General features: G+C 40.5%; 1 long non-coding RNA gene across 2 annotated transcripts; it reads right to left on the reverse strand.

The window, feature by feature from the left end:
* Window positions 1-6307: 6307 nt before the first annotated feature.
* LOC123402048 lies at window positions 6308-9808 on the reverse strand. Of its 2 annotated transcripts, none has more exons than XR_006611225.1 (5): window positions 9502-9808; window positions 9303-9378; window positions 7906-7960; window positions 7031-7139; window positions 6308-6598 (listed from the first exon to the last, which is right to left on the reverse strand). It is a non-coding gene; the product is annotated as an uncharacterized LOC123402048 (long non-coding RNA). The 2 variants fall into 2 exon arrangements; XR_006611226.1 differs by having other exon boundaries at window positions 9303-9424.
* Between the last annotated feature and the right edge of the window lie 1415 nt (window positions 9809-11223).

An 11223-nucleotide genomic window follows, 5' to 3' on the forward strand; every position in this document is an offset into this window, starting at 1 on the left:
TCTTCGTAGAGTGTGTAGGATTCAATATGGGCATCCAGGTCCCGCTATTGGCTATTAATCAGAGAGTGTCTTGGTCATGTCTACATAGTTCTCGAACCCGCAGGGTCTACACAGTTAAGGTTCGCTGATGTTTCGGTATTGTTGAGTTATTGATGTTGGTAACCGAAGGTTGTTTGGAGTCCCGAATGAGATTCTGGACATCACGATGGTTTTCGGAATGGTCCGGTCATGAAGTTTGATATATAGGAAGTATCCATTTGGCTTCTGGAAGGTTTTCGGGCATTACCAATAAAGTACCGGGAGTGACGAATGGGTTCTGGAGTTCTACCGGGAGGGGGCACTAACCCAGGAGAGAACCACAGAGGCCCAAGGATGGCGCACCAGCCCTTAGTGGGGTGGTGATCAGCCCAAGATGGGCCAATTTGGCCGAAGAAGGAGAAAAGGAAAGGAGAGGAGGCCAAACCGAATAGGGGAAGGAGGACTCCTCCCTCTCCTCATGCGCTGGTCAAACCCTAGGGGGTTTCCCCTAGGGCGCCACCCCTCCCTCCCACCTATATATAGTGGAGGTGAGATAGGCTTTTGGCATTCAAGACAAAGTGCGGCCCTCTCTCGCTCCGCCACTTCGAGAACCCGTAGCTAGATTGGACCGACACGGCGAAGCCCTGCCGGAGTAGCTTCACCACCATCACCGCCACACCGTTGCACTTCCGGAGAATTTAGATACCACTTCGCCCCTCTTGCTGGATGAAGAAGGCGGAGATCTTCACCAAGATGTACATTTTGCACTTGTGGGACGCTTGCGATTCGGATCGCGAAGACGTTCGACTACATCAACCGTGTTTCTTAATGCTTCCCTCTTAGCGATCTACTAGGGTATGTGGATATGATCTCCCCTCTCGTAGATGATCATTACCATGATAGGTACTGCGTGTGCATAGGAATTTTTTTGTTTCCCATGAAACATTCCCCAACAAGAGGAGAAAGGCATCAACACCTTCGAAGTCTTCAGAGGGAAAACACCTGAAGACTCTGCGTGCTTCTTCATCTTCTCTAGTTGATGCAACTCCTCTCAGTGTTGCACCGTCATACATGATTGTACCATTTGGTGAAGAACAAGTCATTCAAGAAAGGGATGAGGAAACGGATGAAAATTAGTCCTCCTCCTCCTTAGATGAGGAAATTGAAGCTGATGACATTCCTAAAGACTCAACTCCTCCTCCTTAGAACCCTGAGATGAGTGCTGAAGAAAAGGAGGATGATGTGGACATTGGTTGCAACACACGAGTGATCCCTGATGAATTTTGGGAACAGACTCATGCAAATTCACCATTGGTCCCTCCAATTCTTCAAATCCCCGAATCCCCTGCTGCCAGTGAAGTTTTGACTGGCTCTAAAGAAAAGAGCAATCCAGCCAAGTCCGCACCTGCTATGGAATCAGCTGCATCGGCTGATAACAATGACAATGTTGAAGGAACTGTTGTGCCTGGAACTGATACACTGATCTAGTACATTCCTGAGACTGAAGAACACGTGCCTGAAGACTCTGCTACAGCACAAAATGAAGAATCTGCAGTTGAACCACACGTTGCACATCCTGAGACATCAGTTGCAGTGGCTCAAATTCCTCAAGCAGGCAATTCAAGATGACTTGGAAGCCGCTTCAAGCCAAATCTTCAACCGAAGGGAATCAATCCCTACAAAGGACAAAGGCCAAAGTTTGACAGGCATCAATTCTTTGATGAACATCATTACTTCGTGGGCCATAGTCCATATGAATCTCCTCAGTACAAACGCAACTGATTTTGGACTCAAATTTAGATGAACTACTACAGTGTTGTGCTCATTGACAGAGAAAGGGTCTTTCCTCACATGCATATTCCTCATCCAGATATGGAGGAAATTCTCTCATATGAACCAGTCTTGAGAGTTCTTCAAGATTCTGGACTGCTGCAATTATGCACTGAAATGTCTGACTGGAATGAAGAAGTAATTCTTCAGATGTATGCTACACTGCACCTGTCAGGAGATCCTCAAGATGTCAACACCTGGGTTATGGACTGGATGACACAGGACACAGACTTCAAAGCCCCAACAACTGAATTGCTTCAGGCTCTTCCTGTGCCAATACCCTCAGATGGTGCTAGATGCGTATATGATGAACGTGAACTAGGAGCTCACTATATGCAAGTCCTCATGAAGCCATTGTCACCTGGTCAGCCCACAAGAACCAAATTCCTCGCAAAGGAATTAATCTATATGTCGAGGATGGTCTATGGCATCTTGGCCAAGTCTTTCTGTCCAATAAAGGGTCATGATTCAAATAATGAAGAAATAGTGGGAATCATGAAGAATTTGATCTTTAACATGACACATGGCATCCCCATAAATCTTCATGATTTCTTCCCGAGGACATTGTCCCACTCTGCCCTCTCACCACTGGATTTGAAGCCTTACGCTCCCTGGATCATAAAATTCGTCAAAAAGAGGTCAGGTATTCCATACAAAGCTGACATTCTGAATCATCAAACTTATCTGCCTCCAATTGAAGTCGTCAACAGCTCCTTTGAGGAAATTGAAGGCAAAGGAAAATCAGTGATTGATGAAGGCACCAGGCCCCTTGATGGACAATTTCGCAAACCAGTGTCATATTCTACCAACGATGACATTGTATCTCAAGAACCAACAAGCCCAACTGCGTCGCGTGTGATGACTGACTGTGAACTACTGCTAAATCTTCATTAGAAGGTTTATCGCAAACACAAATGGGTCAAGCGCTAGGTTGGAGAAATTGTGAAAGACCTCAGTGCAACTAGGAATGCAGTGAAGAAAAATCACTACTACCTGCATGATATATTTGATCACACATGGGCTATTCTATCTCATCATAAGACTCCTGAGGAACTTGCAGAGATGGAGTTCCAGCAAGACTTTGACTCGTCCTTGCCTCCAAAGAAGAAGTTCAAGAATATCCCTGTTCCTCAACTGGTGGCCATCTCATTTTCTTCAACCCCCAAAACCAATCAAGATGAAGACGTTGATGACACTGCTACAATGGCCGACCCCCAACGCACCTCCTCCGACTCATAAGTGAAATTCTTTAAGGGTGCTAGTCCTCAGTTTTTATCCCTTTCCATCAGTTGATGACAAAGGGGGAGAAATCTAAGTTATTCTTCAAGAGGGTCTACTTATGGGCTATTATAAACTTTATAAAGTTACAAACTCTCATTTTTCTCAAGTTTTTATTGTAATGAGTTGTAATTTAAGCCCGGTGGTGGTCTGACACTTTTAAACGTTCCTCCTCGCGTGTTTATTCCTCAAGTTGTTTAATTGCATGCATGCTAAATTCATCAAACAACATTTTTCATTATGCATTTCAAATTCCTCATACTATATGTTAAATGCATGCATGGATTACAAGATATAGGGGGATATCTCCATGATATAAATCATCAATGTGCATTTGCAGTCCAAGCAAATTCCTCAAATATGCACATCTTGAGGGGGATTTTCTCTATATCTTGCAATAAAATTCCTGAAACTCTGTACTTACACTTCATATTTTAATCCCCGTAGAAAACTTAACCTATTTGTCATCAACCACAAAAAAGGGGGTGATTGTAAGTGCATCTAGTGCCCCTTAGTGATGTTGGTGGATTGAAGACTTATAGGTTAAGAGACTGATATGTTTGTGAGTGTACACACGCTCTATAAGTCGCTTAGGAGTTTGAGTTATTCGATGAATATTGATCCCTCAAAATGTATGTTCGGGTGAAGACTTTGGTCATTCCTTGAATACTTTGATTGCGAAGAAATTGCGAAGAAATTGATATTCCTCATGAAGATGTTGAAGATTTGGAATTCGGTGTGCCTCGAAGAAAATGCTTTGAAGACTTTGAAGCTTGAAGATTTACTCTTTCTATTTCATTTTATTTATTCTTGATTCATAGGAACACTGTACAGTTAAAGGGGGTGGAGGTAAAACTAAGGAAAGAGTTTCCTCATGATGCTGAACTCAAACCTACACCTACCAGATCCTCAAAGTGAGGAACATGAGAGACATGAGGACTTCCATAGTTGAAAGTTCCGACCGTTGCCTGTCCCCAATCTTATCCAACCAACAGTAATATCATTAAGGGAAATAATGTCATATCATGTCGGGATGCTCCCAGGCTATAAATAGCCACCCTCTACAACCACAAGCTGGTTGGCTACTCCAAGAGAATCTTACACCTGTCATTTAGAGCAACCCAATTCCTCGAGGACTTTGAGCGAAGATCATCAAGTGACGAAAAACCCCAAACAACCAAACCAAAACCCAAAACCCTAAGTGATTGAGCATCACTGAAGAGATTGTTCTTGTGTGGAACCGACGCTTGTTAACTTTGAGGATTGTGCATCCTCCAGACGGTTAGGAATCATGGTCTAGAGCATCCAGTAGTCAACTGTTGATCGCCGGGTGACCGAGTTTGTGAGGGTTTGGAAGTCTTCCCTGAAGACTTACCACGAGTGTTGAGCGAGGACTGTGTGTCCTTAGGTCAAGGAGAATATGGTAGGGACTGTGTGTCCTTTGGTTTCAATACCAAGTCGCTCCAAGCCAGACATACAACTATCACAACAGTTGGAACTAGGTCGTCAACCACTGTCTTCATCAAGCTACTGATTCTATTTTTTCAACTCTTTTCATTTCCTCAATTGCATGTTGAAGACTTTCTCATAATTCCTCACCTCAAATTCTTCACTTGAGCTAATCATCACCTGCTTATCCTGTATATCTGACGTGTGCAAACAAAATCTATCAATTCACTCCGAGTACTTGGTTGTAGTCACTTCTGCACATCTGTCTTAGTACTATTTCCGCTGCACTCGGTTCATGACTGAGGACTTTCCTCCCTAGGAATTTCCTTAATGATGAATTTGTAAAAATCACCTATTCACCCCCCTCTAGTCGATATAACGCACTTTCAGCAATAGATTTGTGCATCTTCATCTTCATTGACTTGTTGGTGCATAGCCACATGTTCCAATGTGTAACACCCTGGGTTTTGCCCATTTCTTTTTTCTTTTGATTTTGGTCTGGTTTTTCTTTCCTGTGGCTTGGTAGTCTTGGAACCTGAAGGGATCACCCTTGATTTTACCTTCCCTAGTGACTTGCCAATCTCCAAACCATCCCAAGACCTTGCCAATTTCAACTTGAGCCAATCCCAATAATCTTTTCCCTGGAAATATTCCTTTTTCTTTGTCATATTCAAAACTGTTCATCAAATATTCCTTATCTAATGCTACCCTAGCTTTCAAGTTGTGAATCAAGTGCCCTTTTATATTTGCTTGCTTGCTCTCAAAATTTGTGGGCACTCTTTACTATCCATATCATTGCCTCATGACAGAATTCAACCTCATTTGGCTATTAAATATTTCTTGGCAAATTTCCAAAGTTTCTGATCCACAAGCAGCTTTGTGAAGCAAGTGCTAGCTAGGAGTGTTCGAATGAGTTGAAACTTTGTCATGACCTCAATATGCTCAAATCATGACTCTCCACCAAATTTGAGCATCACCTCATCAACTATGTGACCACAACATCAAATATTTGTCTCTGGTCATTATTTTCGATTTTGAAGCAACTATACTTTATGTTGCTGCATATTTCTGAATTTTACCAGGACATTCTCCTATCTATAAAACATCTCTCAACCAAATTTGAGCTCATTTTATATAGCCCTTTCTTCCGGGTAATTTTCCTAAGATTCTGTATAGTGGCACTACAAGAAATACGATCAATTTTGACCCTCGACTTTGGTCATTGAATCGTCATTGTTGTCTGTTTATGACATTTTTACGACCAAATTCGCAAGGTCAATAGTTGGCCGTCAAGAACGATAAAGCATGACCTTCCTAAAATTTTGGTCATGGAAATTATGACCAAAACATCTTTGTCATGAAATCTTTGACGAAAACTTTGGTCGTTACTCATACAGCTGAACTACATGGAGGCTGACATGGCTAGTTGATGTGGCATCATCCATTTGGAAAATGTGATGATGTGGCAAACTTGATGACGTGGATGCCACAAAGAATCTAAGCTGGCAAGATCCAAATTAAGCATCTAAATGGGCCAAGCCCAATTTTTCAGCCCATATATTTCCTTTACGAACAGTTTTTTGCATGCCAATTCTACATGTTAGGCCCATTTTGCATGTTTCTATTTTCATCTAATCTGTTGGCATGGCCCATTTTATGTTGGGCAGAAGCCTTGATTTGAAAAGTTTAGGTCCATGATCGGAATAATCCCATCAGATAATTCAAGCGAAAATTCAAGCGAAAATTCAATATATTACAAATAAATAGTTATAGTATTTACGAAATAGACATAACAGAAAATACTTGATCCTTCAACTCCTCAACAAATCCCAGGCCCAACAAATGCCAATACAATACTTTTTCAATATTAACTTAAACAAAGCCGGAACTATTGTTGCTTCATGGAAACAAAAAAAAGGAACACAAATTTCATGTGTTCGCATGTAACAACAAATGAGGAACAACGGATTGATTTATCTTCCACTTCTTCCGAGTAGCCAGTTCTTTTGGATTGAAGACCATCCTGACATTTACAAGGAGCAAACAGGAGAAAGACATACATGAGAAAAACATACAAACCACAAGGAAAAGAAAAAACATATTGCACCTCCTCTCTGCAGACTACCAAGAACATAAAGAACTCTTGGAGTGGATACCATTACAGGCACAAACAAACAAAACTAGACATATAATTTTGCCCACAGTATATGAATTGGGGTTTGTTTCCAGTTCCCATTAGGTAAGAACCACAACAGAAATTCCTTAAATTTGGGTGTACCCAATGTATTACAATCAGCAGATTGTGCTTATAAAAATATGGAGCAGTATAGAAAGTATCAGAAAACTCATGAATTAAAAGCAAGAAGGCCAAACACATAAATATAAGATACTCCCTCCGTCCCAAAATAACTACAGGAACTGAAGGATCTCTCACAACAGAAGGAAAGGATTTGACCTGCAATGCTCGAATTTAGTTTTTCAAGTGACAATTGGTGGCATTGGCTAATCCACATTCAATGCCTTCGCCTTGCCATGGTTTCCGAGAGCTGCGTTGAAGCTTCAGCCTAGAAGAGAAAATCAATCATATGATGCATATGTATTTGAGTAACGTGGCATGCATAATATACCAAATTTACAAGGGCTGATGTTTAAGTATGGGAACAGATATTCATACATTGGAAAAATGATGCATCTTTTTTTGACACAACAGAAGAAAGTTCATATTAAACTGTCATGCACTTAGTTGGAAAAACTGTATTTAATAATCACTTTTCGTAGTTATAATGACAAAAAGTTAACAAACTAAGAGAACTCATGGATTAACTAAGATAGCTCATGATTTATTACAAATATACTCACAAATTTCTTACAAGGCATTATCCAAAATAGTATATGTTTTTCCTCCAAAATAGTATATGCTTTTACAAATATACTCCAAAATGCATACTCACAAAATAGTACATGCATTTACGAATATAATCATGAATTTCTTAAAAGGCTGGGATCAACCAAGAGAGCTAAAGAATTATTTAAAGTTAATAGTATATTCTTTTCCTCCAAAACAATGTATGCTTTTACAAATATACTCCGAAATGCATACTCACAGAATAGTATATGCTTTTACGAATATAATCACAAATTTCTTAAAACGCAGGGATCAACCAAGGTAGCTAAAGACTTATTTAAAGTTAACAATATATTCAGTTGTAAATATAAAGAAGGGTTCCCGGTCAGCCTCAAATTTGGTAGAGAAGGAAGATGTATTATGTACAGCTCTTACAGCAAAATGCCAGCCTCAAATTTGATAGAGAAGGAAGATGTATTATGTACCAGCAGCAAAGTCTTCCTTGCTGAATTCACACATCTTGCTAGTGTCATAATTCCGCTGCAAATCAGAGTTGAATAAAATTATCAAACTTGTTTCGCTTAAATGTAAGTAAGAGAAGAAAGACGTACAATGTAGCAGAGACCAACAAATTAAAAACCATATATTAAACCAAAGCACATCATACTGAGCTGTCTTATCTGTTCGGATAAATTTCACTAGTGAACAAGATCACCCCATAGCTTTGGCACTGGAGATAAAACGAAAAAGTGTTTTTCTTTGAACAACTCAAACTAATGTAGAGCTCAGTCTGTAAACGTACAAATAAGCCTAGCCAACAACTTTCTTGTGGCCGACACGGTAACAGGGCTGAGATATTAACACACGACAAAAGCAATCTAATCATGTGATGGATGAGGAAAGGGAACAAGGACACACTGGCAAATCCTAACCAAATATACATGAAAAGGGGAACAAATACAACGAGCTAACAGGACAACAATTTACTGTAGTCTTATAGACGTACAAGATCTTCTCTGACCCCCAACAATGAATGCTTCAGATTCAGATTTATGTAGACCAACGCTCTCCCAGATCAGCAAATGTCCATGACAGTCAGTCACACTAACCCTAGGAAGATTCACCCAAACTAACTCCTGGATTCAGACTTGACAATAGTTCGTTGTTATGCAAGGGATTATGCAAAAGAAAAATTAATGATGCGTCATCGGTAACCCTAATTGAAATTGAAAGTGAGAGTAGTATCTGAGGAGATGCATCTCGTCATTACAAGAAAAAAATATGTGTTGACAAGTGCTAGCTCGGTCTATAGCTCCAGACTGAGAGAGAGTGAGCAAACACGTGGCCTTGGTACTAGTACTCATAGGTGCAAAAGTAATAGCAGTACTACTACTCTAAATTGACTCACTAATACATGTGCTTAGTACACAAATTGACATGTTTAAACCTCTGTATTCTTACAGTTGGTACCCTGCAGTTTATCTCTACTTGGTACCCTGCAGTGTACAAGATATAGATGAAATTCAGAGAAAAATTAGTGTTAAAGATTCAGAGAGGAAGCACACACAAAACACACCGTCTCGTGTACCAAAGCCCTCGATAGAAGCCGGCTCCACATTGTTTGCACGCACACACAACACACCGTTATAGTTAGAGACGACAGTAGCCATGCTAGGCAATCGACACTGACAGTGTTAGACATTTGTTATCAATCTATACAAGAATAGAGGTGAAGCGACTGTCCTTTTTAACACTTTGTGGTAAGCTGAACCATAGTGAATTAATCACACTGCCTGAACATGAAGGGAGAAATGATGGCACGTCGAACTAGTCTGGCAGCGCTTGCTTTACGTAAATAGAGAATACGGTGTGCTGTGAATACCTGCCAGCTGAAATACATGTGGGTAAATGCGAGCCTGTAGCTGATCGGTGTGCTCTTTGACGATGGAGATTACGAGCTGCATGGAACTCACAAATTTCAGATACAACCAATCCGCCAGTTTCCTATGAGACCAAAACTAAAATCAAGATCCGCCATATAGACAGGGAACGCGTCCGGGAAGGATGGGCCGGGGACGAACCTGAGGGCCTGGTGAGGGATCCGCCGGAGCGCGCGACTATGAAGATGCCGCTCGGTAGCAAGCTTCTCGGAGAGCTCCACCGTGTACGTGGCTGCGAGGGCGGCGACGCTGGTGTCCATCACGGTGCAAGTGTTGAGGACGAGGGGGCGGGAAGCAGGACGCCATGTGGGAGACAACGCGGTAGTTGTGCTCGGGTGGTGCTGGGGAAGGGTGCACGGATCTGAACGTGGTGGTTGGGCATGGTGGTGCTGAGGGAGGTGGAGGCTGGCGGCTGGCAAGAAGAGAGGCAAGGGGACGGGGCTGGGAACTAGGGTTAGGGTTATGTGGAAGAGAGGATTTATAACGTATTGGGTCTTACTGGGCTGGCTCAACTGCGCATAGATCTTGGTTTAGGAAGTTTTGGGCCCATAACGTTATATGTAGTCCGTAATTTCTTTCCCTTCCCCTCAAAAAAAAGTTATTTGTTCCCCTAAAAAAATTATTTGTAGCTGACTCGAAAATAATTGCTAAAGAAAAAGTTATATATATTTTTTCATTTTCTTTCGAACCAATGTTGTTGTTGAGAACACTTTTTTTATTTAATTAAGATATGACTTATCTCAATAAAAAGTATTAATTACAATCTCGCATTGTTGGAAAAGCCATTAACATTATTATGTTTCTATCACATCAAGTGGGACAAACTACATTACCGTATCATGTGAGTTCGAGATAACATGCAAAACCAACACAAGTGAGTTATCATAAGTAGTGGTGTTGCTGAACAAGAGAATAAACTATCATCACGCATGTTCATGGCTATCCTTTTTTTTTACATCAAAAACACTACATCGTATTTTTCCTGTCAAAATTATGGATTTTACATTGGTGTGTGCTATTATGTAACGTCCAATGACTTTTAATCTATTTACTAGATATAATTAAAATGTGAACCACGTGAATCTCAAATAAAGTGTCTAAAGACAACATTATTATTTTAATAAATTATATAAAATCTTTTTATCATATTCATAAATGTATAAAAATTCAAATATTTGTTGGGTACAAACAAACATATACATGTATCTTAGTGGACTTTTATTTTCACAAATCTAAATAGGGACTACAAATTATTGAAATTGGCATGGCCTCTCATATGTTTTTATTTTATTAATGTTATACTTTATACATATTTAGAACAAAAATGAGTAACCTTGTTTTTTTATAATACATTTCGTATTTATCAAATATTTCTTGCATGTGTAGATATAAGAAATACTCACTATGTAAGCTAATAGACGGATATCTAATATTTCGGGACCCACGCATGGAGTGTATCACCCCGTGGGTTTGACATGTCAACATGTGATCGGTTCAACGATCATCGGTCATAAGCCTTTGGGCCCCACATTTTAGAGTGTGTCCATTGACCAACTAGTATAACAGGTTTCGGTGACAAATGGGCCCCACATGTAAGTATGGCTGACACATAGGCAAAAACCGACATGTAGACAAGACACATAGGCAAAATCCGTGAGGTGTCGTCCAGTCACCTCCCCTCGTATGATTCTGACCATATAGTTTGGTCATGATAGTGAGAACAAACTCAGAAATAGCAATACATATCTTAATGACCATTTTGTGCAAGACGATAACGACCTTATGGACCCAGCTGGTCATAAAATTATGCGGTGTGGACTCTCCCAAACTCTTGATGACCAATATTTGGATTTTAGTTATAAA

This window comes from Hordeum vulgare, chromosome 6H (assembly GCF_904849725.1).
Source record: "Hordeum vulgare subsp. vulgare chromosome 6H, MorexV3_pseudomolecules_assembly, whole genome shotgun sequence".
NCBI classification, from domain to species: Eukaryota; Viridiplantae; Streptophyta; class Magnoliopsida; order Poales; family Poaceae; genus Hordeum; species Hordeum vulgare.